General features: G+C 39.3%; 1 protein-coding gene across 1 annotated transcript in view; it reads right to left on the bottom strand.

The window, feature by feature from the left end:
* Nucleotides 1–26,854, bottom strand: part of LOC148123906 (endogenous retrovirus group PABLB member 1 Env polyprotein-like) — an 83,470-nt gene that overhangs the window by 36,462 nt on the left and 20,154 nt on the right. Inside the window, exon 2 of the mRNA XM_087916160.1 lies at nucleotides 7,676–7,728. The gene's annotated coding sequence lies outside the window, so the exon portion shown is untranslated. The remainder of the gene's footprint in view (nucleotides 1–7,675; nucleotides 7,729–26,854) is intronic.

Raw genomic sequence — 26,854 nt, 5'->3', positions numbered from 1 at the left:
ATGCTTTTGTAACTTGCTTTAATCAGCAGGTTACATTGGACTGTTTATGAACTTTGATTAGATGTCTTCCTTGTAATTAAGGTTTCTTTTTAAACTATATTTTTTTTCTGGGACTGGAATTCTCTCTGTGCTGGGGAAAAGGATATTCATAGCATCCAAAGAATTATGACAACTCTGGAGACACTTCGGGAGTCCTGAGTTGAACTTACAGAGGAAGTCAAGGTTCATCCAATCTGGCAGAAGCTTATCCAGAGGAAACATTTCCTTTTTACTGACCAATCAAGAAGGAGGGAAAGACCGTTTCAAACTATAAGAATTAGAAATACACAAAGTTTCCATCATGAATCAGAATAGACTGTGCCAGCTGGATATGTTTTGTATGGAGGGGAACATGATTTAATGTCAACTGTGATAGATGCAGATACTTCATGTATCTGAAGAAGTATCATAAAGAAAGAAAATCAAAACCTGAGCTAACACAAAATAATATCCTTAAGATACAGGAAGCTGAATTCCAATAGAATATTAGGGAAAATTCTTAACAGTGTGTGGAATTCAGCAACTCTCAATCATCGATTGTATTCAAGAAGAGGTTGAACAGATGTTGAATGTCAACATTTTCATTTGGATTCCTGAATATTGCAGGAGATGGACTTAGTAGAACTCATAATTTGGTACTTCGCTTTACAACTAGCCATTTACTATTATGTTATTTTTTTAATGAATTTAAGTAGAGAGTGAATTCTAGTGGGCCTCAAGAAGAATGCCAGAAAGGACATTTATCTTTTGAGACATTAAGTTGCCTACTTCTGTTTAGAAGCAACACAACAATTATGGTGAAACCATCCATGGTTCAAAAGACTGTACTTTGTTAGCAACAGCCATAGCACTTAGACTTCTATACTGCTTCACAGAACTTTACAGCTCTCTCTAAGCAGTTTTCAGAGTCAGCATATTGCCCCCAATAATCTGGGTCCTCATTTTACCAACCTTGGAAGGATGGAAGGCTGAGTCAATCTTGAGCCAGTGAGACCCTGCTGACAGCTGGTGATCAGCAGAAGTAACCTGCAGAACTGCAATCTAACCACTGCGCCACCGCAGCTCTTGTTACCTGATTTCCTTATCATCTACTCCTCTAGTGAAGTCACTTTTCTTTCATTCTTCAACCACTTTTCGACCATTAAAAGGGGCTATAAAACTAGGCATTACCACCCTAACAGAAGTGCCCAGGTCATTCTTTCTGGTAGTTTCAGTCACTCTCTGGAGGACTTTCCCAGACACTGAGGAAATTACAGCAGTGCTTAGTATTCCAGAGAAATGAGAAGAAAGTGACAAATGTCTGAGACGAGAAAGACAATTGGGAAGGGAAGAGACAGCAGTTACAGAAGCTGCCAAAGTGAAAAACAGCATATTGATTAGAAAGACGCTGCAGAACCCACAGCCCTAGTACAATGCGGTATAAGCAGAAATAACTGTGTTTCATTAACTAACCATCTTTTTCTTTTAGAATACACAAATAGATCTTTGTTTTCCTCCTGCCAGCCCATCCACTTGTCATACTATATTACAAATAACAAGGCAACAAAACTGACTTGGAAAATGCTATAATGTGATTCTGGATTTATTTATTTTTTATTTATTGATTTTATTTTGTCAAGCAATTATAAGATAACAGGTATAAGTATAAGCATAGTTATGGATACATGCAATAGATACATATAAGAAAAATAAAAAGAAACAATAGGACAGGGACGGTAGGCGCTTTTGGTTGCAAGACAAAGCTCAGAGTGAGTCTGAGATGCTTACAAATGATAAGACCTTCCATCTAATCAGAAGTGAGTATCTTTCTCTCTGTGTGTTGTGTAAACAGCAAACTGCAAGCAGGTTATTGGAGCTGCCTATTTTAATAGTGTGTTTTTAGCCATTCCCCCACCCACCCACCCCAAACAGATGGAAGCAAAGCCGAGAGAGGTAAGAATGAAACTCCTATAAACGCTAATCTCAGATTCAATTACAATCTTGCAGTGCACCAAGTGTCAGAAAAATTTACTAAAGCTCTCAAGACTCTTGTTTCCTGGAGTAACACACATACTTACACTGCCTAGCTTTTAAGAAAGATGTCAGACTTATGTGGTACTTCACTCTAATGAAATGTAATGAACTGTGTCCTTGACTAGTGATGGGGCAAAGTCCTAGGTATTTTTTTATGCAGTTTGTATAGTGCCCATTCTATCAAGTCACTCTGGGTGGTGAACATTTGTAAAATCATTTGAAAGCAACATTTCCAGCATAATACAAAAATTTAAACACCCAGAGAATCTCAAAAATATAGCATAATCCGTGGATGTCAATAAAACCAGGAGAAGGCATGCTCAAGACTCCAAGCTGAGGAAAATATTTTATTTATTTTAAACACTAGCTAATAACCAGCATTGCCCAGGTATTTATTTATCCCAATCCTGTATTAGACAGGAAAAGGAATGAATTATATCTATAGTATAAAATCAAAGCTCTATCTCTCCTATAGTGTAGTCAGACCCCATGTTGTTATTGTACTGTCTCTGAATGTCTGAATGTAGCAACACTATCTCTCTTATCCTATAGTCGAGACTCACACTGTTGTACTGTCTCTGAAGCTCCAGATGTAGTAGCTCTCTAGCACAGTGTCACAATTCTTACTATGTTACAGAGCCCCTGATTATGATATCGAACATGTAAACAAGCTAAATTCACTACTAACATGGGCAACATCCTGCGTACACACTTTTATCTTTCTTGGTGACTTCAATCTACCTCACATTAACTGGACCTTAAATGAATGTAAAACTGAACCCATACATGCAACCTTCTACAATGCTGTAACAAACCTGGGACTGGAACAACTAGTAATCAACAATACTAGACTTAACAGCTGCCTCAATCTCATATTCTGCAATAGTTTGAATTCAATTTAGGGAATATAAATTAAAGAGCCATTTTCCAACGGTGACCACAGCATTATTGACCTTTGTCTCAACATAACTCCACACAAAAATCAACACAATGATGTGATCCCCAATTATAATTTCAAAAAAGGCAATATGATCTTATAGAAAACGATTTCTCATCCCTTGATTGGCAATTTCTATTCACCGGATGCAATACTGTTGAAGACCATTACAACATATTTTTACTTGAAGTCAAAAGAGTCATCAAACTATATGTAACAATAACAACTCCAAAAACCAGAAAAAACAGATGACCCATAATGATAAGGAAGCTTCAATCCAAAAAGAGATCACTTTGGCGGAAAAACAAATCTGGTCACGTTGCCAACTTCATAAGCCGATACAAAAATTTATGCCACCAGATAAAGACTGAATGAACCAATTATCACATTAAACAAGAGGAAAACCTTCTATGCACCAATTCCACCCACGCTTTCTACAATTTTGTAAACAACAAACTAAAAGACTCAAGGTCCATCCCACCTCTGAAAGGACCTAATGGTAAAGACTGCAAACTGGTGTTTCATTTTTGTAGCCTTTGACTTAGCCAATCACTGGATGTTTCCTTGGAGGCATCTTGGGCCTGTTTCTGTTACCTCAACCACTGTGGTGAGAATTAGAGACCTAATTGTTCTGGCCAACAGCCTTGGGAAAATTCTACAGGGAACAGCCTTTGAGGTGATTATCTGCATTAGCAGACACTTTCCCCGACAACTTGCCCTCTTTGCTTGAAGCTGCGGGCTCCTTATCAGAGGGAGCCCCCTTGTTTTTGTAAGAATCAATCCCCCTTACCAGAGGGAGCCACCTTGTGGAGTACTGTGAAGCCATTACCATGGCAACTCCACTGTACTGTACAGTAGAAGCCATTTTAAGGCACACATACGCCCCGAGGGGGACTGTGGTGTTTCATCCCCATCGTATTTGTTTCCAGAGGGTAAGTCATCTGTGTATCACATTTGCTTGAGGTGTTCCAGAGTTATGCTGGACACACACACACACACACACACACAATGTATGTATGTGTATTTGTGTGTGTGTGTGTGTGTGTGTGTGTGTAAACATCTAGAAGAAAACAACCAAGCTCAGAGATTACCAAGGACACCACAGTTCAACCCTGAAAAGATAGGTTTTCAATGCTTTTTGGAAGATGGGTTGTCTGCTGAATTTCAGCCTTGCATAGGATAGGGGCTACCAAGCAAAAGGCATGCTTCTTAACTCCCATCAGTAGACAATATTTAAGGGAAGGAGCTAGGAGTGTGCCCACCTATCTGATCTATTAGGGTGAAGTTCTCTTGTTAAGGAGAGGTAGTCCCAAAGATAACCTAACCCTGGGTCACATAGAGCTGGATGATGGGTGCACCTTGAATTGCATCCACAAGGGAAATGGAAACCAGCACAGCATCGGCAACAGAAATGTTACATAGATAATGCTAGGGGAATCCATCGCTGTGCAGGCAGCTACATTCTGGACCAATAGTATAACAGACTTGCGAAGCTGGCATGTTATGCAACAAGTCACATAATGTAATAAGATTGGGACAGAATTAGGGACTCTGTCATCATTGTGAGTTGTGTTGTGGGAGTGCATGAAGGGAGGCTCAGCCAATCCCATTGTACACATGTTGTACTCTAACAGTAAAGGTAATAATAAACAGTTAAAGATGCCAGGTAATCTTCAAGGGCAGCCCCATGTATAGCAAGGAACATGGAAGGGGGAAAGCCATCATAGCACAATGTCCCCCATTTCAACCCCTGAAGACAGACCAAAAGGATAACTATTGTTGATAGTATCAAAAGACGCTGAGTGATCTAGAAGGTCAACTATGATTGCACTACTCAATCCCAAGTCTCCAGAAGTCATTGACAAGTGTGTCCAATGTGATTTCTTTATTGGAATTTGTTAAATGAAAATGAGAACAAGAATAAAGAATAAAAATACAATGACAGGGACAATAGGCCTGTTAGTGCACTTATGCACGCCCCTCTATTAACCACTTAAATTCGAAGTAAGGTCCAGAGAAGTCAATTTGTGACTGTAACTGTGAAAATTTGTAGCTGAGACAACTGAATCATTCCAGACTTTGTCCACTCTATTACAGAAATGATATTTCTTACAGTCAAGTTTAGAATGATTTATACTGAATTTAAAGGGGTTGTTCGTGCATGTATTATTGCGATTAAATTATTCTGTCATTTCAGAGTGATGTTGTATTCCAGCATGAATGTAGATTGGAAAAGGTCCAGATAATTCATCCAAGTTATGCACCAACCACTTTCTTAATAACCTTCCTTAAAAAATGAAGATTGCAGACTGGGTGAAAATTGTCTAATATTGTGGGGTCCAAGGATGGTTTCTAGAGAAGGGGGTGCAACACTGCCTCCCTGCTGCCAGGGCAGGCAGTACTGCTTTTTTCTGTACAAAGACTTTAATCACTTCCTGGATCCAACCATGTGCCAACTCATGAAGAATCTTTAGCAACCATGAGGGTCATGGGGCCTAGAACACATGTGGCCAAGCTCACGTCCCAAGGAACCTGTCCATTTTTTTTTTTTCAAGAGCAATGTCTCAGATTCCCCCCAGATAATAAGGCTTAAACAGATCTCCATCATCTCCAATGGATCTGCCAATCAGAGTCAAACTTTGAACAAAGTTGAATGTTTTATCTGACAGATGTGAGAAATATTCCTCACAATGATCTGGTAAGGCTCCCTGACTCTTCCTTACCTAGGAGAGACTTGGTTACCCAAAACAGAGCTGTTGATTGGCTACCTGCAAGTGCAATAAAGGCAGAAAAGTACTGAATTACATCTTGAATTTCACCTGGAAGTATGAGCCACCATGGCACAGTGGTTAGAGTACAGTACTGCGGACTACTTCTGCTGACTGCTGGCTGCCTGTAATTTGGCAGTTTGAGCCTCACCAGGCTCAAGATTGACTCAACCGTCCATCCTTCCAAGGTCAGTAAAATGAGGACCCAGATTGTTGTGGGAAATATGCTGACTCTGTAAACCACTTAGAGAAGGTTGTAAAGCATCGTGAAGCAATATATTAATTAGTGCTATTACTACACTACAAGGTAAGTCTTAATATAGGTTTTTCCTATGCTCAATCAACCTCATTCTTTGTTTTCCTCCAGAGGTGCCCTATACAATCTTTATATCCCATAATCAGATCTTTAGGGTCTTACAAAAGGCCAGCAGGTTTGGAGCCACCCTAATCTCCAGAGGAAGGTGGTCACTATAGCCGAGAAGCTGGACTCTGCCAGCTGACGTTCCCTGGCTAATGGGACTAAGTATACCGATCCTTTCAGACCAGATGAGATTGGTAGAAACAACTGGGAAAAAATGGTCCCTAAGTATATCTGACCCAAGTCCTGAAGGGTCTCAAAGGTAACAATCAGCCCCTTGAATTGGCAACCATTTCAGCTCCCATAGAAGTTGCCTAGCATGTGCCAAACAATTGACACCATTTACTACCAGTGCAGCTGTACCAGCTGAAGTTTTCAAAGCTCTTCAAGGACAATCTCCTATACAGCATATTGCAATAAGCTAGATGGTCTCTTATGGTCTCCCAAACTCAGTGGTGGTATTCTACCAGTTCACACCAGTTCGGGTGAACTAGTAGTAAAAAAATGCTACCGTTCAGGTGAACTGGTAGTAAAAAATCAGCTACCAGTTTGGCCAAACCGGTATTTTTTTTCCTCCCAACGATAAGCTGTTCCGACGATTAGCTGTGCCGGATCCCCCTTGTTGTCTTACTGCTTTGCCCAGGAGGCTTCCCTGAGGCTCAGGAGGCAAAAAGGGGCAGGCAGAAGGGGGTGCTGCGCAGGACCCCCGTGCTTCGTTTTCTGCCTCCTGGGCCTCCGGGAAGCCTCCTGGAAGCAAAAATGAGCTCCCAGGAGATTTCCTTGAGGCCCAGGAGGCAAAAAAAGGAATGGAGGGGCGGGGGTGGTGCTGCAAAAAAAAAAAAATTCCTTCCCATCCAGTCTCATGGCCGTGCTCACCTAGCCACTCCCACCTAGTTATGCCCACTGAACTGGTAGTAAAAATATTTGCATCCCACTCTGCCCAAACTGATCCTTTAAACAATGCATGGTGCGGTTGTTTCTGTTTCCAAACAGGAAAACTATGGGCTATACCTGAATAAATAACTATTTAGAAAAATCTGTGAAAGGTAGCGCAAATGTGATTTGTGAACTTACACAAATGTGTACACTCACACCCTATTAGAAATATTTTAGCCTATTCTTGATCATTAAAATGTATTCCTTCTGTTTCTTACATAAGTAGAAACCAATGAAATACAAGAGATAAGTTACTTTAGCCCAAACAGCTCCAAACATCCATTTTGTGTGGTTTTTGTATCTGCAAATGTATATAACCTCACAATTCTTCTGATGTCTCTTTCTGAAACACTAGAGCAAAATTCCACGTTCTGGCAGAAAATATTCAAATGGCCTCCCAGTTATTGCATGCACTTTTGGTATAGTGGTTAAGGCACCCGAGTAAAAACCAGGAAACTGTAGTTAGCCCAACTCACCTCACAAAGTTGTTGTTGTTGTTTGGGTAAATAGGAGGAAATATTATGCATACTCACTATCTTGAGTTACTTATAAAATAATAAAGGCTGAGTATAAACAACATCTAAAAGAAATACTAGGAGAAGTCATTGTACATATAATACTCACATAATACTGGGTTTACTCAGCTATCAGCCAGTTCAACATTTTGTAGGCCTTATCTGAAAAAGACAGAGGAGATGGTTCTTTTCAAGCTTTCTACAAAGAAGAACAAAACCCTAGCAGAGGATTTGGGCCAAAATCAGTAATCAGTCTAGACTCAATAATACAGTAGCCCATGACAACAACACTACCGATGAGTCAAAACTAGAAAGCAGAAAGGCAGTAAAATGCTTGATTATAAGGGTGAGTGCCTCAGAAACAAGCATATTCAAGAGTAATTCAGTACATCTGGGTAACCTTTTAGACAGGTTAAGCTTGATGAATACCAGCTGAGTAAGGCAAATTGCTAGACCTGTAATCTAAAGTTTTCTGTTGAAGATCAGCTCATTGTTGAATATGACAACATCTATTGGTCAAGCTTACACAACTCAGCACCCTTGAACCTTGATTTTAAGACACACCTCCTTAGCATATTGACCCTTTTTCTGTTAAGCCTCTATTTGTTGTTCTCTTGCTATCATCTGATAGAGCCTCAATTAGGATTTGGGTTAATTTGACAACTGATGTGACATCTCTGTCTCTCAGACTACAAATAGTCTTTGACACATGACCATATTGAACCTTGCCCATTAGGATTGTAAGTTATTATGGTCATAAATAAATCAGTTATGGTCATGTTAAAAAAATGCTGCAATCATAAAGTAAACCCATTTTTTTCTTTTTTCTTTTTTGCTATGGTGTGGTTTTGCCAAAACCATGGAAGTAACATCAGGATTTTGAAAAAGCTGCCATGAAAATTGTAAAACATGGTCATATGACATAAATACAGCTGTGTTGCCAAGCACCCAAAATTCAATCATGTGATCTTGGAAGACATCAACAAAGTCATAAACTTCTTGATTCTCCAAATAGTTTGTAAGTTGAGAACTATGTAAGTTTTAGCCTCTTGTCTTTTGCCATACAGACCAGGGCATAGTATATTGCTGATTACCCAACTGTTGCTGATCTCAAGACAGTGTTCAGATCATCTATAAATTTAGAAGGTCTTAAAGAATGCTCTGAGCTTGTCTGAAGGGCAAAGGTGGAATAAATAGGCTTTGAACAGCATTCACTCCTCAGAATACTCTGATTTTGATCAAGGCACGGTGACAGCTATTAAAGTTCTGAATCTACATTTCTATCTGGGACCTTGAACTGGCTGTTTCTATTGAAACTGCTATTCTATGTCCTTGAGACTCAGAGGTAAAAGTCCACAGCCAATGTATAAACATGTCAAAAAGAAGCTACATTAAACCTATTTTATTACATTGGCACTCAAAGCAGTAACTTGGGAAGTGGTGCTAAGGCTGAATGTAGTTTCAGGGTAGACAAATGTACATAAATATACAGCTTTCTTTTCTTTTTCTTTTTCTTTTCCATGGCCATTTGCCATTGACTTCATGTCATCTTGACTCTGGCTGGCCTCCTCTTGGTGCAGTGTCTCCAAAATTGGTTGACATCATTCTTTCTAAGACAGCTTTTATTACTACTGTCTGGGCTAGAAGGGGGTGAACAGCATGGTGTAATTTCAGCTTAGATATAAAATGTGTGTGTGTTAAAACAACAACAAAAGGACTACTAGCTACAGAAGGAAGAAGAATGAAAGTTATCAACACTAAGTTGTTGCCCTGAAAAGACAAAGGATTTATCATTAAGGTTTGCAATAGTTATTCATTGGGATAGATTACCACGTTGGAATGAATTTCCACCTCTTCCTTTACAGTATTTCTAAGCTGGAAAGATTTTAAAATCTTGCATCACATCCCATTTTGTATTTTGAGTCTTCTTGCTGAACCTGTTGCAGAGTTTTAACCACTGGTGTATGAACAAGTAAAAATTCAGCATGGAATGTAATAAAATCAACAAAGATGTGTCTGTTTGTCTGTCTTCCTCCTTCCTTATTGGACTTATTTCTAAAATTGTCTGTGCCAACTTCATGACCTCAAGTTAGGTTGACTGGCTACCATTAAACCTTATCCTCATCCAGTTTGTTCCATTGGATTGGACTGGCTTAGGACAATAACCCCTCCTTTAAATTGTAAGCAAGAGAACGGGTAGTCTTGACACTCTGAGAAAGTTCCTCCAAAAACGCATACCTGATTGACATATATACTGTAGTTAAGTAAGAATATCTAACATTTCTCAGAATTTTGGGTTCTCCATCCTGGAGATTTTCTAGAATAGACTGGACAATCATTTGTCTTGACAATATAAAGATCCCTGTCTTGAGCAATGGTTTGGACTAGAAGATCCCTCAAGGTCTTTTCCAGTCTTATGATTCTGTGATTCTATGAATTTAATATGGAAAATAAAATTTGCTATGTATGTATATATATATATAAAATGCTAGAATACCACCAAATGATCTTAAATGATCTGCCCTCTGATATAATTGTAATTATCATCTGCATATTATATACAATGAATCAAGGACAAAAATGATGTTATCTTCCTAGTTTGACCTCTTTCAGATCTGCTGTTATTGCAACTCACAGAATTCCCTACAAAGTATACTGCAAGAAATTCTGGGAGTTATTCTTCCCACCTACATATAGAGAGTGGAATGAAGAGTAACTTAATGCATAGCCCAAAAAAACAGATCTAATTCAGAGACTTCCTAGGCCTCCATTCCCACCCAAATAGTACACAATAAATCCTAACCTCAGATGTTTCTGAAATATTGAGTCAGAAGTTGGTTTCTAAGTCCTTCAAAAACACCCTGACAGCAGATGTTCTACATCTGACCTTTAAGAACTTTTTAAAAAGGGCTTCACAATGTGTTGGTAAGCTTTGTAATTAGCCCTTCATCAACCAAAGTCAGCGTTTTTCCTTAAAAGTACTTCTGTTGCAGCACATGTGTTGTTGGTTTTTTGTTCATGTTTGTTAGTTGGATCTTTAGTGGGGCCGACCAACCCTCTCTTACCAAGGCAATAACCATGTGTTCAGAGGAAACAATAACAAAGCATCCTTAGTTGTGGCTTTGATTGCTGTTTGGTTGTTTCCTTCTAGATGAAAACTATATATTGGAGGATAGGAACCTTTTAGGAGATATCCTAAATACTGTGGGATTCAAAGCAGGGGGGCAGGGGGCATTTTGCTTTATAACAAAGCATATCCACAACAAATACAAAAAAGAGGTGGAACTCTTTTTTGTATTTGTAAAAGTCACAATTACTTTTTTGCCTTTTTTTTTAACCCACACGTAAGCATCATGAATGCCCTTGATATAATCCCAGACCAACTTCTGTCGGTGGAGGCTTCTTGAAAGTTAAACAGCAGTTTGCATTTCACAAAATTGCTAATCTGGCAATTCTCATAAATAGTTGATGCTGTTTAAAAAGTGATCTGTCTACACCAGAGATTCCCTAATGCATCAGCTCATTGTTCCTTCATTAAGTTTCAGATTATTCATTGACCCTCCCAAACATTTATTATAGAAAAATAACAAATATTTTAACTAATAGTATTACAAGTAATTACTACAATAACAATACACACAACTCAAAGTTGGTCTCACTGACATCTATTGTCCTGGTTAACAGTATCTCACCATTAGCTACTTCACTCATAAAACTAGGGATCGTATGGAACTACAGAGACCTGAAAAGGTAAATTGACCCCAATTGACCATAGGTCATTTCTCAATCACCTATTGACCTTCAGACATATACTAACATCCCTTTTGATCTCCAGCCATTTATTGAACCCTTGGGTACTCCCATTGAACCTGGGGAGAGAGGTTGATATTAATTACTTTGGGGGATCCCAGTCTACACCAAAGGTGTTCAAGTCAGTTGCCTTTAAGGAATGATTTTACCGACAAGAACCATTATATATAATGTTGTTAGTTCAATATTTTTGTTTGATTGGAAAATTGCAATGCAGGACTAATTTCTGCAAGACTAAGGGTCCTGTTTGGTTCTTTAAAGCCTCCCCTAACCGCAACCAAATTAAACTGAGGATTTTGACCCCATCCAAGCTGTGACCACAAGCTATAAAAGGTTGCCTTCCTTTCTTTGTGTGAATTCTCTGAATACATTTGCAGAACAGAGTGTAGTACTGCTACCACCCCTGGAATGCTTTAAATGAATGGAGAAAACCTAAAGAAGGTGGATATTTTTTGGTATCTGGGATCCCATCTCCAAGGGAATGGTGATATCAATGGCGAGATGTGAGCAAGGGTAAATGCAACGTGGATGCATTGGCGAGAACCCACTGCTATGTTATGTAACAGATGAATGCCAGCCCATCTTAAATCTAAGATTTACAAGACAACCATCTGTCCTGTTGCACTGTATGGCACTGAATGTTGGGCAGCAACAATGGGTACCAAAAGCTATCTCCATGCCATGAAAATGTGAATGCTCTGTTGGATATTGGGCACCACCTTTCCTGGCCACAACATAAATGACACCATTTGACAACATTTTGGTATGGCACCAATTACAGAGAAGATGAGAGAAGGCTGGCTCCACTAGTATGGACATCAAACTATATGTACCAATAACAACTCCAGAAACCAGAAAAAAAAATTATCCATAACAATAAGGAAGCTTCAATCCAAAAAGAGATCATTTTGATGGAAAAACAAATCTGGTCACGTTGCCAACTTCAAAAGCTGATACAAAAATTTATGCCATCAGATAAAGACTGAATGCACCAATTATCACATTAAATAAGAGGAAAACCTTCTACGCACCAATTCCACCCACACTTTCTACAATTTTGTAAACAACAAACTAAAAGACTCAAGGTCCATCCCACCTCTGAAAGGACCTAATGGTAAAGACTGCAATGGTGACACTATTAAAGCCAACCTCTTTAACACATTCTTTGGCTCAGTATTTGTAAACAGCAATGGATCATGCCCAGTATTTCCTAGTTGAACTACAGACAACTACATGATCTAATACATATCGATTTTGCAGAAGACAACGTTGAAAAAGCACTACGCAATCTAAAACCATCTCTATCTATTGGACCAGATGGAATATGTGCCTACTTCTTAAAAAAAAAAAACTATCCACTGCCATAGCCAAACCTCTAAGCATAATCTTTGAAAAATCTTTCAGGACCAGCTCCTTGCCAAACCTATGGTTGCTGGCCATGGTCATCCCCATCTTCAAAAAGGGGACCCCAGCCTAGTTAAAAATTACAGACCAATCTCTTTATGCTGCGTCACCTGTAAAGTCATGGAATCAATTATTAATCAATCCATTATCCTCCACTTAGAAACAAACAACCGACTCTCTAATAAACAATTTGGTTTCAGAAAAAAACTATCATGTAATCTGCAACTCTTATACTGCAAAAACATATGGACTACATAACTCAATTAGGGTAAAGCAACAGACACAATCTACATAGACTTCTGTAAAGCCTTTGATTCAGTGGTACATGACAAACTTCTCCTAAAACTAAAATCTTATGGTATCTCTGGACAACTGCATAACTGGATAGAAGCATTCTTGTCAAACAGACAACAAATGGTCAAAATTGGGAGTGTCCTATCAAATTCTGTACCTGTCAACTGTGGTATCCTCCAAGGCAATGTTCTAGGACCAATTCTCTTCATATTCTACATAAACGACCTCTGTGATCATATTAAGAGCAATTGTGTTCTGTTCGCTGATGATGTAAAGCTATTCAACACCACAGACAATACTGCTACCCTTCAAAAAGACCTCGACTATGTATCAGAATGGTCAAAAAAATGGCAACTTCAAATTTCAACAAATAAATGTTCTGTCTTACATATTGGCAAAAAAATCAGAAAATAAAATACAGGCTGAATAGCCTAGACCTTGTTGATGATCCAAACTCTGTCAAGGAGCTTGGAGTACTCATCTCTAATAATCTAAGTGCTAGAGCCCACTGTAACTACATAGCAAAAAAGGCATTAAGAGTTGTTAACTTAATTTTACGTAGCTTTTTCTCTGGTAATATTACACTATTAACTGGAGCATACAAAACATTTGCTAGACCAATACTCGAATACAGCTCATCAGTCTGGAACCCATATTACGTATCTGATATTAACTCAGTTGAGAAAGTCCAGAAATATTTCACAAGAAGAGTTCTCCACTCTTCTACTCATTGCAGAATACTTTATGCCACCAGTCTTGAAATTCTAGACCTAGAAAAGTAGAACTACGTCACCTTTGGTCCTATCTAAGTATAGTATATAAAATCATACATTGCAATGTCCTACCTGTCAATGAATACTTCAGCTTCAGCCATAACAATAAAAGAGCAAACAATAGATGCAAACTCAAGATTAATTGCACCAAACTTGATTGCAGGAAATATGACTTCAGCAACAGAGTGGTCAATGTCTGGAATACTCTACCTGACTCTGTGTTTTTTTTTCCCCAAACCCAAAAAACTTTAACCTTAGACTTTCTATTGATCTCACCCCTTTCCTAAGAGATCTGTAGGGGGCATGCATAAGCGCACCAATGTGCCTAGCATCCCTGTCCTATTGTTTCTTTTATTTTTCTTATATGTATCCATGTATTCATAACTATGTTTTTACTTATACCTATTATCTTGTAAGCAATTGACAAACCAAATAAAATAAATAAATGTTCACAGAGCAGCACCTTCCACCATTGCCAAGACAGCCCACCAACTAGAAGTCAATGGCCGGCAACCTTTCAGGTATCTAAAACAGAGATGGTGAGACACCATCAACAAAGACATGCAAACCATGGACCTGCACCCTGAAGATGCAGATGACTATGCAAAGTGGTGTTCAATGACCCAAAAAGTGGACACTGCATCTGTGGGAATATGCTAAGAAGAATAAGATTTACAGTATCGAGATCCCAATAAAATTTCATCATGCTTGATCAATATTTTGCAAGGTACCAGACCTTTAAAAAGTTAAAGCTTTCCCCTGTTCAGTCATGTCCAACTCTAGAGGGTGCTGCTCATTTTCGTTTCTTAGTCAAGGGAGTTGTTGGCCAAAGGTGCTTCCATGCTCATGTAACCAGTATGGCTATATATCAAGGTGCACAGAATTCTGTTACCTTCCCACTAAAGTGGTACCTATTAATCTACTTGCAGACTGCTAGGTTGACAGGAGCTGAGGTGAAGACAGGCGTTCACACCTTCAACATGGTGCCTAGGTCTTGACTTGCCAATCTTCTGGTCAACCAGGAAGGCCTATTCCATTATCTTAGCCACTAAGTCACTATTCACAAAAAGCAAAGTAAATTAGATCTTGATAGCTGGGGGAAAACCTGGAAAAGCAGTGATGTAACTTAGTGTCCTGAAGAAAAATAAATCATTTCCATATTGTCACCAAAAGGGGGGAAAAAACGCTATAAAGATGTGTCCATCCAGAGCAGCAGTTGAAATTAGAAGCCATTTTTATTTTTGTTATTATACGATGAAGTAATTGTTACTGAGCAGCCCATGGAAGGAAAAGCAATGTAAAACAAATGGTGAGCTCTTTAATGACTAGGCCAGTAGAGGCCCATCAGGAGTTCATAGGCCCATGAAGCACACACAATCCATTGCAGCCTATATAAACCTTGCTACAGACCTTGCTGCCACAAAGGGGGAGGGGAAATCAACCTATTCTCCAGAGCACCTGAAGGGAGAAGAATCAGCAATGGATGGAAACTAATCAAGGAGAGAAGCAACTGAGAACTAAGGAGAAATTGTCTGACAGAATAATTGATCAGTGGAACAGCTTTCCTCCAGAAGTTGTGAATGCTCCAACACTGAAAGTGTTTAAAAAGATGTTGGATAACCATTTGTCTGGAATGCTATAGGGTCTCCTGCTTGAGAAGGGGTTAGACTAGAAGACCTCCAAGATCCTTTCCAACACTTGAATGTAGAAGAATATAATTCAGTGGAGTGGGGTGGAGTGGAGTGGAGTAGAATGGAATAGAGTGGAGTGGAGTGGAGTAGAACGGAATGGAGTGGAGTGGAGCAGCATAGAGTAGTGTTGAGTAGAGTAGCATACCATAAAATAGCATGGCATGGCATGGCATAAACTAGAATAAACAAAGTTGGAAGGGACCTTGGAGGTCTTCTAGTCAACCCGCTGCTTAGGCAGAAAACCCTGTGCCATTTCAGACAAATGGCTATCCAATCTCTTCTTTAAAAACTTCCAGGGTTGGAGTATTCACAATTTCTTGAGGCAAGTTGTTCCACTGTTATCCTACTATTAAATTTGAGAGCAGACAAGAATATTGCAGAGATGCAATTTTCTGCTAATTTTCCAACAGAAAGACAGAGGATGGGGGTGTGTGAACATTTCTAAGCCTTCAAATTGTGTTCCTTTTAGTGAATGAAACCCTTACCCAAATCATCTGGGCCCCACTCATTTGGCAAGATCCAATGCCATATTTGTCCTGGCCATGTGATTTTTCTTTTAAAGAAAAAAACAAACAAACAAACATCACCCCCAACTGCCCCCTGACTCAGAGAAGGCTGCCTGTGACTGAGTTCTGACAGGCAGGTTGGATGAAATCATCTTTACTATGGTGTGGTTTCACAATCAACGGTTCATCTAAACTTGGAATGGTTTCTTGCAGCCTGACAGAACCCTGGGGCATAATACTGGCCTCCTGATGACCCCAGAAGCTCTTGTTTCTCAGTCCATGCCTTGCCAAAAACCTCCTTACAATTCCTCAAATGTTTTGTTTTCCTTCAAAAGAGATTTCTGTTTTCTGATGGATTCTGATTGACTGTTTTTTGATAGTTTTGAGTTTTTCTTCGAAGTCTTCTGAGCTAGGTCTAGAGGTAGTCCTCAACTTACAACTACAGTGGAACCCAAAATTTCCATGGCTAAGTTGTTAGGTGAGGTTTGTCCCATTTTACAATCTTTCTTGCCACCGTTTTTAAGGGAATTGCTGCAATTGTTGAGTTAGAAACATGGTCTTTGAGTGAATCTCGCTTCCCCATTGATTTTGCTTGTCAAAAGGTCGCAAAAGGGGATCGCATGCCTTAGGACATGGCAGTGAGTCATAAGTATAAGTCAGTTGCCAAGCATCTGAGTTTTGACCACATGATCATGGGGATGCTGCAAAGTCACAAATTCATGCTGAGACACTGCAACCATCGTAAGTACATGCCAGTCACCAAGTGCCCGACTTCTGATCATGTGACCATAGGGATACTGCAATGGTTGTAGGTATAAAAAAAGGTCATAAGTCACTTTTTTCAGTGTTGTTGTTAACTTTAAAAGATCACTAAATGAATGGTTGTAATTCAAGGATTATCTGTATTCTGAGAAAGAGAAGTCAGCCGTATGGTGGGGAAGATGTTTTTTTCTTATGAACCTTTCCATCAAGTTTGATTAAAGCCACACTTGGAATACTGCATTCGGTTTTGGTCACCACAATTTAAAGAAGATGTTGAGACTCTAGAAAAGAGTACAGAGAAGAGCAGGAAAGATGATTAGGGGACTGAAGGCTAAAACATATGAAGAACGGTTGCAGGAACTGGGTATGATGAAAAGAAAGTTTGATGAAAAGAAAGACTTACAGTGTTCCAATATCTCAGGGGCTGCCACAAAGAAGAGGGAGTCAAGCTATTCTCCAAAGCACCTGAGGGCAGGACAAAAAGCAATGAGTGAAAACTAATTAAGGAGAGAAGCAACTTGGAACTGAGGAGAAATTTCCTGACATTTAGAACAATTAATCAGTGGAACAACTTGCCTCCAGAAGTTGTGAATGCTCCAATACAGGAAGTTTTTAAGAAGATGTTGGACAAACATTTGTCTGAAGTGGTGTAGAGTTTCCTTCCTAGGCAGGGGGTTGGACTGGAAGACCTTCAAGGTTCCTTCCAGCTCTGTTATTCTACTCTACTCTACTCTACTCTACTCTACTCTACTCTACTCTACTCTACTCTACTCTACTCTACTCTACTCTACTCTACTCTATTCCTTTCCATTCCATTCCATTCTATTGATTAGAAGACTTTCAAGGTCCCTCCAACTCTATTATTCTATTCTATTCTATTCTATTCTATTCTATTCTATTCTATTCTATTCTATTCTATTCTATTCTATTCTATTCTATTCTATTCTATTCCATTCCATTCCATTCCATTCCATTCCATTCCATTCCATTCCATTGATTAGAAGACTTTCAAGATCCCTCCAACTCTATTATTCTATTCTATTCTATTCTATTCTATTCTATTCTATTCTATTCTATTCTATTCTATTCTATTCTATTCTATTCTATTCCATTCCATTCCATTCCATTCCATTCTATCACCAAAGCCACCCTACTGCCCTATGCTTTCAGATCTGAAGATCCATGGGACATTCCTTATAGTTGGGGCGGAACTGAAGGGTGAGAAACCATGAGTAAATAATGGAAGAGAAAACAAAGACCCCTCAGTTGCCTTTACATCAGTCCAAGAATATACATTCTATTTTCTATCTTGAATAATTTCACTTAGTCTTCCAGATGTTTATGAGTGGATGATAAGACAGCAGCTGTGCCAAATGCTCCTACTTTAAAATTGCACACCCTCATTCACCTTATCTGTGTCCTCAGCATTGTGTCTATCGAAAGAGTCTGTAAGCATTCAACCCCTTCCAGAAAAGTTCTTAACTCAACCTGAAAGCTCAGTTGTAACCCCGCTGTCCATCAAGCGATAAATAGGTACCTATGGCACTTATTGGAAAGACAGCAAAGAGCTTAAAATTAGTGGTTGGATCATTAGAAGAGGTTTCCTCTCTTATCTGTCCCTCCACCACTGATCTTTCCTCCACTGCTGTGCATATTTAAAGGAGAAAGAGCATGCATGGCGGAGTTGCCTAGCAACTGATTGTCTTCCCATTTGATGTGACTGATGATTCTTCCTGGGGTCACAGATATAACTCCTCAGTCCTTATGGGGTGATGGACATTTTGGGAAAGCAGCCATTAAAAAAACAACAACCAATGGGCTAGGTCAAAGCTCACTATTTGTGAAGGTTTGGAGGCATGGATATCTGGGGACAGGCAAGGGGGAGAGGGAGAGACCTGCAATTTTGCTCTTCTGTTCCTCTGATCCAGAAAGTTGTCTTCTCTTGCAAAAGCAGCTGCATTGCACCATTGTAACCATGAAGAGCATCAGGAGCTGACCTAAGTTTCACTGCTGTTTGAGGGTTTCTGTGGGCCTGTGCTCACAGCATCTCATAATGCACCATTTTACGATTTGAAGGCAATAATGTGTTGGCTTTTATAGTTGCCTCTTTTACCGCAGCAGAACTGTCCCCTGAGCAGGGGGGAAAATGGAAGAAACTGATTCATGGTGCTAAGTAACCTTGCCTATTATAAATGACTGCCATCGTGTTCTTTAATAGCTCAAAGACTTGTCGGCCGAGGCAGGGTGGGGGTTGAGATTGGCTTTAAGCAATACCGGAGAAAAGGAGAAGTGGGTGGATGGGAAGAAACGTCAGGGAAACTGTTATTTCTTCAGGGCGCTGTAATATTTGGCACTGTCATTTCTCCAGGGGCAAAATTGCCAGCATGGGTTCAAAAGCAAAGAGAACAGTTAAAAATATTCACATCCATGCGCTGCATTTAGGATTGGGGCTGGCAATGATCCACATTTGCATCCTGCAGTCACGGGTCAACAGAGGTCACTGGCCATCATTAAAAAGTTTAATATGACGTCTCATGAAAATAAAGGGAAGGAGAACTAATTTAAATATCAAAAACAACTGGCAATTAAGTAGATCTAAATTGGATAACTCCTTCCAGCTTAGGATCCTTTTGCCAGCGCTATCTCTGCTTCAATGGTGGGATTCAAATTTTTTTACTAGCGATTCTGTGGATGTGGCTTGGTGAGTGTGGCATGACTTGGTGGGTGTGGCATGGGAAGCATGACTTGGTGGATGTGGCAAACTCCCATCCCCCTCCCTACTCACTAACCTGTTTTCCAGCTCCGTTCTCCTGTGCAGGGCAACAAAAGAAGACCCAGCCAATCAGCTGGGACTCAGGAGTCAGAGAATAGATGGGAGCAGGGCCAGTCAGAGGTGGTATTTGTCAGTTCTCTGAACTACTCAACATTTCCGCGACCGGTTCTCCAGAACTGGTCAGAACCTGCTGAATATCACCTCTGGTCTGCTTGCATTGCTGAATTATAAAGGTATGAGGAGTTCTAGTCCAACCTCCTGTTCAAACAGGAGACCCCATACCATTTCAGACAAATCTACTCTCTTCTTTAAAACTTCCAATGATGGAGCACCCACACTTTCTGGAGGCCAGTTGTTCCACTGGTTAATTGTCCTTTCTGTTAGGCAATTTCTCCATAATTCTAGGTTGCTTCTCTCCTTGATTAGTTTCCATCTGTTGCTTCTTGTCCTGCCTTCAGGTGCTTTCTAGAATAGGTTGACCCCCTCTTCTTTGTGGCTCCTCTTCAAATATTGGAACACTGCGATTATTCAAACCTTATCCTTTGTTTCATCTCTGGATAAAGTGAGCTTCAGTTCTGGTTCTTGCATTCATTTGTATCAGGAAGAAAGTAAGAGATGGCCAGCCAGCAGAACGGATGAGCTGAGTGATAAAAGAAATCCATAATTATCACTTGAGGGTAAGACAGGGAAGTGCTGGAACCGGGGAATGGGGAGAGGTTATATTAATTCTGCTGACCTTCCCTTGCACGGTCATTATTCTTTAAGGAGATCAATTGGAAGGGAGTTAGGAAACCATTCTGAAGATGCCTGTTCTTTAGGACCAAGCATGGGGAAAAAAACTATTTTAATCAATTTTGCTGCACTTCCAGGGTTTGCAAGGAAAATGGCAGTGACAAAATTATATCTCTCCAAAGATGGGGCTGGAAGAGTGACTACTTAAAAAGAAAAATCCCAAATTGAGATGCAAAATAGATAGCAAGTAAAGCTTGACTTACAAACATACAAATGACCATTCAAAGTTACCACAGCACTGAAAAAAAGTGACATATAACCGGTCCTTGCACTTATAACTGACACAACTTCCCTACAATCATGTGATCAAAACTTGGGTGATTGGCAACCAGTATGTGTGTGTGTGTGTGTGTATTTGTGTGTACATAAATTCATACATACATACATACATACATACATACATACATACATACATACATGTATTTACAAGGGTTGTAGCATCCCAGGACCATTTGCAATTTTCTTAACCAGCTTCCAACAAGTAAAGTCAATTTCTCACTTAAGAACCACATGATTCATTTAACAACTGCAGTGATTTGCTTACCAACCGTGGCAAAAAAGGATAGTAAAATCAGTAACAACTTGCTTAACAGCTGCCTTGCTTAGCAACAGAAATTCTGATTCCAGTTGCGGTTGTAAATTAAGGACTATATGTCCTTTAAGCCTATTTTTCCTACAAGCCATAGAAATTAGACTCTTAGCCTTTAAAGATTTTATATTCAAGCTGGACACTGAAAAATGACCGATGATTTCTGTCCTGAGACTGCTCCGATCATGTTTAACAGCCATAATGACTTAAGCAATATAAAGCGAAACAAAGCAATAGATTCTGCAATACTTGCATTCTAGTAAAATTTCATTCTATGTTTTCCAGTAATCAAAATTCCTAGTGAAAAGCATTGAGATCTTGCATACCAATATCTTGCTGTTCTTACACGCTGGGTTCTTAAATTTCTACTTACCTATTTACTGTCATCTCTGTGAATGTGCTGCTGCCTGCTGGTGATATGACAATAGTGATCAAACCAACTTTCATAGGAGCTTAATGTGAATCTAATTTTTGTTTAAGTTTATAATTTCTAATTTTTGTTTAAGATTATAATCTGGTCTTTATTTTATTTTTTTTAAATATGGTTTCAGAGTGATAATTACACATTCCAAAGTAGTAAATCTAAACTTTCTTGCGCTCTAACAGATTACGTTATTGTTAGGGTTCACTGCACAGTCAGATGTTTAGACTGGATTTGGCATTTTTATTCACCTATCAAATCCTTTCCAAGGACTGGGATAGATGGATGTTGAGGTTTGATGGTGTTAAAGGTATCTTTGCAGAATGTAAGCTGTTCCAAGTAAAAACTATCTTTTGCAATTGGCTGATCGTGATTTCGTCAACACAATGGTGTTTAAGTCGTGCTCCAGCTATTTTGGGATTACTACCCAAGACATCTATTATTATTGGTACCACCTTTGCTTTCTTTTGCCACTATTATTCTATTTCTATTATCAGGCCTTTGAATTTTATTATCTTCTCCAGTTCTTTATCTTCTATTCTGCTGTCTCCAGGTTCTGCCACATTCACTATCCACACTTTTCTGTGGTTCTTATTGATAATAGTTTAGGGAAAGAGTCTTCAAACTTCACAAGTTTAAGACCTATGGACTTCAATTTCCAGAATTCCGGAGCTAACATGCCTGGAGGAGGAATTCTGGGAGTTGAAGTCTACAAGTCTTAAAGCTGTCAAGTTTGAAGACCTCTGGTTTAGGATATTATGTGGCAGGTGCCTATCTGCTTGAATTCTGAAATTCCAGAGCATTTTAGCTTCTTCATTTTCTATGACTTTGTCCATTTTATGGTCTGCCAGTTCTTGCTTGCAGCCAAATGGTATTTCTTGCAGATCTCTCAATGCGCATTGTTGCTATTTTGTCATGCCATTGTTTATCATCAGTTTGTGCAATTTTCTTGCAGCATCTCACCAGGTGGTCCACTGTTTCTTCAACTTCTATGCAGAAGTGACGCGTGCTGTCTGTTGCTATCTTCTCAATTCTGGCTTTGTATGCATTTGTTCTTAAGGATTGATCTTCTACATTAGCCCCTCTGCCTCTTTCTTCGAGTTTCCTGCTCTTAGCCATTACCAGGTGTTGTTATTATCTGCTTTGCCTGCTATTTTTTAAACATACTGTATATACTGGCCACATAATTCTTTAACTCGCCATGTTTCCTTTCTGTTCTTCATTTGATCTTTCTTGTAGGCTAGTTTGGTCTCTCCAGTACTCAGTAAGTTTTTCTGGCATGCTAGGTTCAGTGCATCTTCTTCCCTGTCCTTTAGATATCTTTCCAATTCTTTTTTTTCCTGTTCAACCATCTGATGCCCTTGCAACATTCCAAACTCACCTATTTCCATTTAGGTTGAATGCACAAGAGATGAGACAAAGAATTAGTCCTTTAAAAAGGGACAAAGATAATCAAATTGCTGAATCATTTATTAGTGACCCCACCAATTTATTGTGCCACCAGCAGTTGATGTGCTGATCCTTTTTATAAAAGGAAAATTCATTGGTAGCAAAAGCAACAGCACTTAAGCTTATACATTGTCCTCAACTATTTGGGTTTTACCAACCTCAGAAGCCCCATCAGGATTGAATTCCAGGCTGTCAGCAGAGTTAGCCTGCAAAACTGCACTCTAGCCACCAGGGCTCAATTGGTAAGTAGAGTCTGTCAACATTGCTGCAAGAATAAAGGATATATTTCATTGTCACTGTTTCTGGTCTTCGTAGCTAGGGTTTAATTCTGCTTGAGTCCAGACCACTATTCCAGCTGTGTGTCTAATGATTTGAATTGCCCAGATATTAATTGCCTCAATGGTATTTCCTCCATTGAGTTAAGATTTTAATATCTTCTTCACTCTCTTTGTGTATTCACTTCTAACCTTTTTTCTTATTACTATTATTTTAATTCCTCTTTAGATTTTATTTAATATCCCAAACATGTTCCTTCTTAGCAATCTGAATTTAAAATCCTAGTTCCCACTTTTAAACTTTATCTTAGATATACTGTTCTCAGTAAGCTTGTCCCACGAATAGATTCTGTTTCTCACAATGGCTCAAAATTGACTTCTACTAGAATGGTGGCACATATTGAAGGACATCTATGTAGCTTTTAGATGGAAGTTTCAACCTATGGACCACTTTGTTGTTATGTGAAGTAGAATACACCTCCATCCATATTCTAGTTCTGGGGATGTTATGCCCAAGCTTTTTAGGACTTATTTTTCCTCCTAGAGGAAGTTTATTCTAAATTAAGGGGAGGAGAGAATGTACTATAAATTATACTGCAATGATATGAATACATGCCCTGCATTTCAGAGCAATTATTTGATCCCACCCATTTAAAAAAAAAAATCCCTTGAATGTTTATGGTTAAATGTTTGCTGAAAAATATTTTAAATTGTTGATGAAAATTATTTTAATGCATTTAAAAGTTGTTGATGTGCTGTTCCTTGTTTTAAAAAATGCAGTTGCATATTGAGTTTCTCAATATAGAAGAATTTTTATATAAAAAACATGAACTTGATAGATCATAACAAAGTTCATCTGTTTCCAATAATGACCAGCCAGAAGTAGCAGAAATATGCAGAGGAACTATTCTTCATTTTTGTTCATTTATCTCTTGCCATTTGGTACTTGGATGTCCCCAAAAGATCTGAAATTAAACATTGTAACACATAGTGCTTCACTTCAGGCTGTTAGTCATACCTTGTTGATGTTCTACTGCATTTCCAGTCATCTCATTTACTTCAACATTCTGTGCCTGCTGATCATCCTCAGTTCTTCTTGAGCTATTTTTGGGATCCACCAAGGTTATTTTTTCTGCTACTTGATTTAGCAATAGCAACAACACTTATATATCACTCTATAGTGCTTTACAGACCTCATTGAGAGGTTTACAGACTCAGTATATTGCCCCCAACAGTCTGGGTTTTCATTTTACTGACCTCGGAAGGATGGAAGGCTGAGTCAACCTTGAGCCAGTCAGGATCAAATTCCTGGCTGTCTTTCTCTGCCCAGCTTGTAATTCTTCATTCTAGCCACTGCACCACCCGGGCTTCTCCAAAAGGTGGAGATTTAGCAAAACCTCCTAAAGGTTGTTCAGGTTACGCTTCCTCTCTAATCTTTTAAGACTCCTTTTTTTGTGCATGGATGGGTTACAGAACCAGTGGTACCCATGCCCAAAGTCTGGGAATTATGAGAATATTTCAACATAAAATAGCTTTAATTCAGTAACATGTCAACTTGATTGGCCCAGTATGGTCAAAGAGATGGTTCTGCACAAACAACTTTTTTCAAGTTGAGAATTCTAATAGGTTAATCTTTATCAACTATAACAAATACCATATGATGCAGAGGTGGTATTCAGCGGGTTCTGAGTAGTTCTGAAGAACCGGTAGCAGAACCTTTGAGTAGTTTGGAGAACCAACAAATACCACCTCTGCCTGGCCCCACCCCCATCTATTCTCTGCCTCCTGAGTTCCAGGTGATCGGCTGGGTCTTCTTTTGTTGCCCTGCACAGGAGAATGGAGCTGGAAAGCAGGTTAGTGGGGTGGGGAGGGAATGGGAATTTGCAGTAAACTTCCCCTGCCACTCCCACTAAGCCACACCCACAGAACCATTAGTAAAAAAAATTAAATCCCACCACTGAGTATGATATACTGGATAAAGCATTGGACTAGAATTTGGGAGACCCAGCTTCTGATCCATTCCTGAGTAATAGAAACTTACTGAGCAATTTGGGGCTCTTTCTCAGCCCAGACTGCTTCATGGGGTTGTTGTTGTAGGAGAAAACATGTACAGGTAGTCCTCGACTTACAACTGGTCATTTACTGACCATTTGAAGTTACTTCCAAAGGGCTACTTACGACTTGGATTTAAAATTCCAATGGCCGCCCCTCCCCCTCATGGTCACATGACTGCATTTTGGGCATTCGGTGACTGGCTTGCATTTATGTGACTGCAATTTATATTTTTTGCCAACAATGGATCCCCTTAGCCACCGTGACATTCATTAATGACCGTGACATTTGCTTAGCAACAGTGTTGCTTTATGTGTTGCAAACAATGTTTGCTTTATGACAATGGCATTTCCTTAATGACCACCACAACAAATGTAAAATTAGGTGCAGCTGCATGCTCAACAACGGGGATGATTATGACTGCAATTCCAGGCTCAATTATGATTATCCGGAGAGGACTATGTATCTGTATGTGGTCTTGATCCCATGGAGGAAAGTTGAAAAATTTATTAAGAATTAATAAAGATTTCTAAAAGTTCTCTTTCACCTTTTTGTTTTTTTTTTCCTATGAAGATGTTTCACTTCTCATCCAAGAAGCTTCTTCAGCTCTGACAGAATGGTGGGGAATGGAAGGATTTACATTCCTTGCAGACAGTTGATCATTTGCATCCTTTAGAGGGTCCTTGAATTACTTGGATGTTTATCTGTTTCCTTAGGGTCACCTGAGTGGTGGTCCTGGTTTCTGCAGCCTGCAGTGTTTTGGAATTCTTTTACAGACTATAGGAACCAGGGAACACGACTCAGGTGACCCTAAGGATACAGATAACCTTCCAAGTGCTTCAAGGATCCTCAAAAAGGATGCAAATGACCAGCTGTCTGCAAGGAATATAAATCCTTCCATTCCCGACTGTCCTGTCAGAGCGGAAGAAGCTTCTTGGATGAGAAGCAAAATGTCTTAAAAGAAAACAAAAACTAAAAAAGTCCAGTTACATCCTGAAAAAGCACCTTTGGGATAACCATGACCTGGGATGACTAAGAATCTCTACGGAATTTCCAAGATTATTTAATATTTATTTATTTATATTCTAGTCCTGAATTTAAACCTCACTCTCTTTCTGTTGCGTGTAAGGATTTAGGAGGACAGAGCTGAAGTAAGCAAAAAAGAAGCTCAGAAGCAGAAGGCAAAAGCGTCATGTAAAGAACCCCAGCTTCCATTTCTGCCATCTCTAGAGAGACCTGAGAAAATAACATTCTATACATTCTGTTGACAACACTCCAGGTGTCCACTAGATGGCAGCAAAGTAATATTTCTCTGAAGTTCTGCTTTGCCACCCAGTGGTAGCCTTGCAATTTGGATCTAGCCATCCTATGGAAATACTTCTATCTAATTGCTGGCTTTCTTGTTGACTTTGCTGATGGAGATCAGGGTAAGGGGACTGAAAATTAAGCCTTCCATGAAATGGTTCAGGAAGTTAGACTTATTAGCTCACAAAAGGAGGAATATGGGCAATTATAAAATATCTAAAATATCTAAAAGACTGTTACGTTCAAGAGGAGTAGGGATCTGAGCCAGAGGTGGTATTCAGCAGGTTCTGACCAGTTCTGGAGAACCGGTAGTGGAAATTTTTGAGTAGTTCAAAGAACCAGCAAATACCACCTCTGACTGGAGATTTTACAGTATCCTTCCCTGCCACACT

Source organism: Pseudonaja textilis, chromosome Z (assembly GCF_049901715.1).
Source record: "Pseudonaja textilis isolate UNSWEBS1 chromosome Z, rPseTex1.2, whole genome shotgun sequence".
Classification (NCBI taxonomy): Eukaryota; Metazoa; Chordata; class Lepidosauria; order Squamata; family Elapidae; genus Pseudonaja; species Pseudonaja textilis.
Note: the sequence above shows the minus strand (reverse complement) of the source record. Positions and strands in the feature narration are given on the sequence as shown.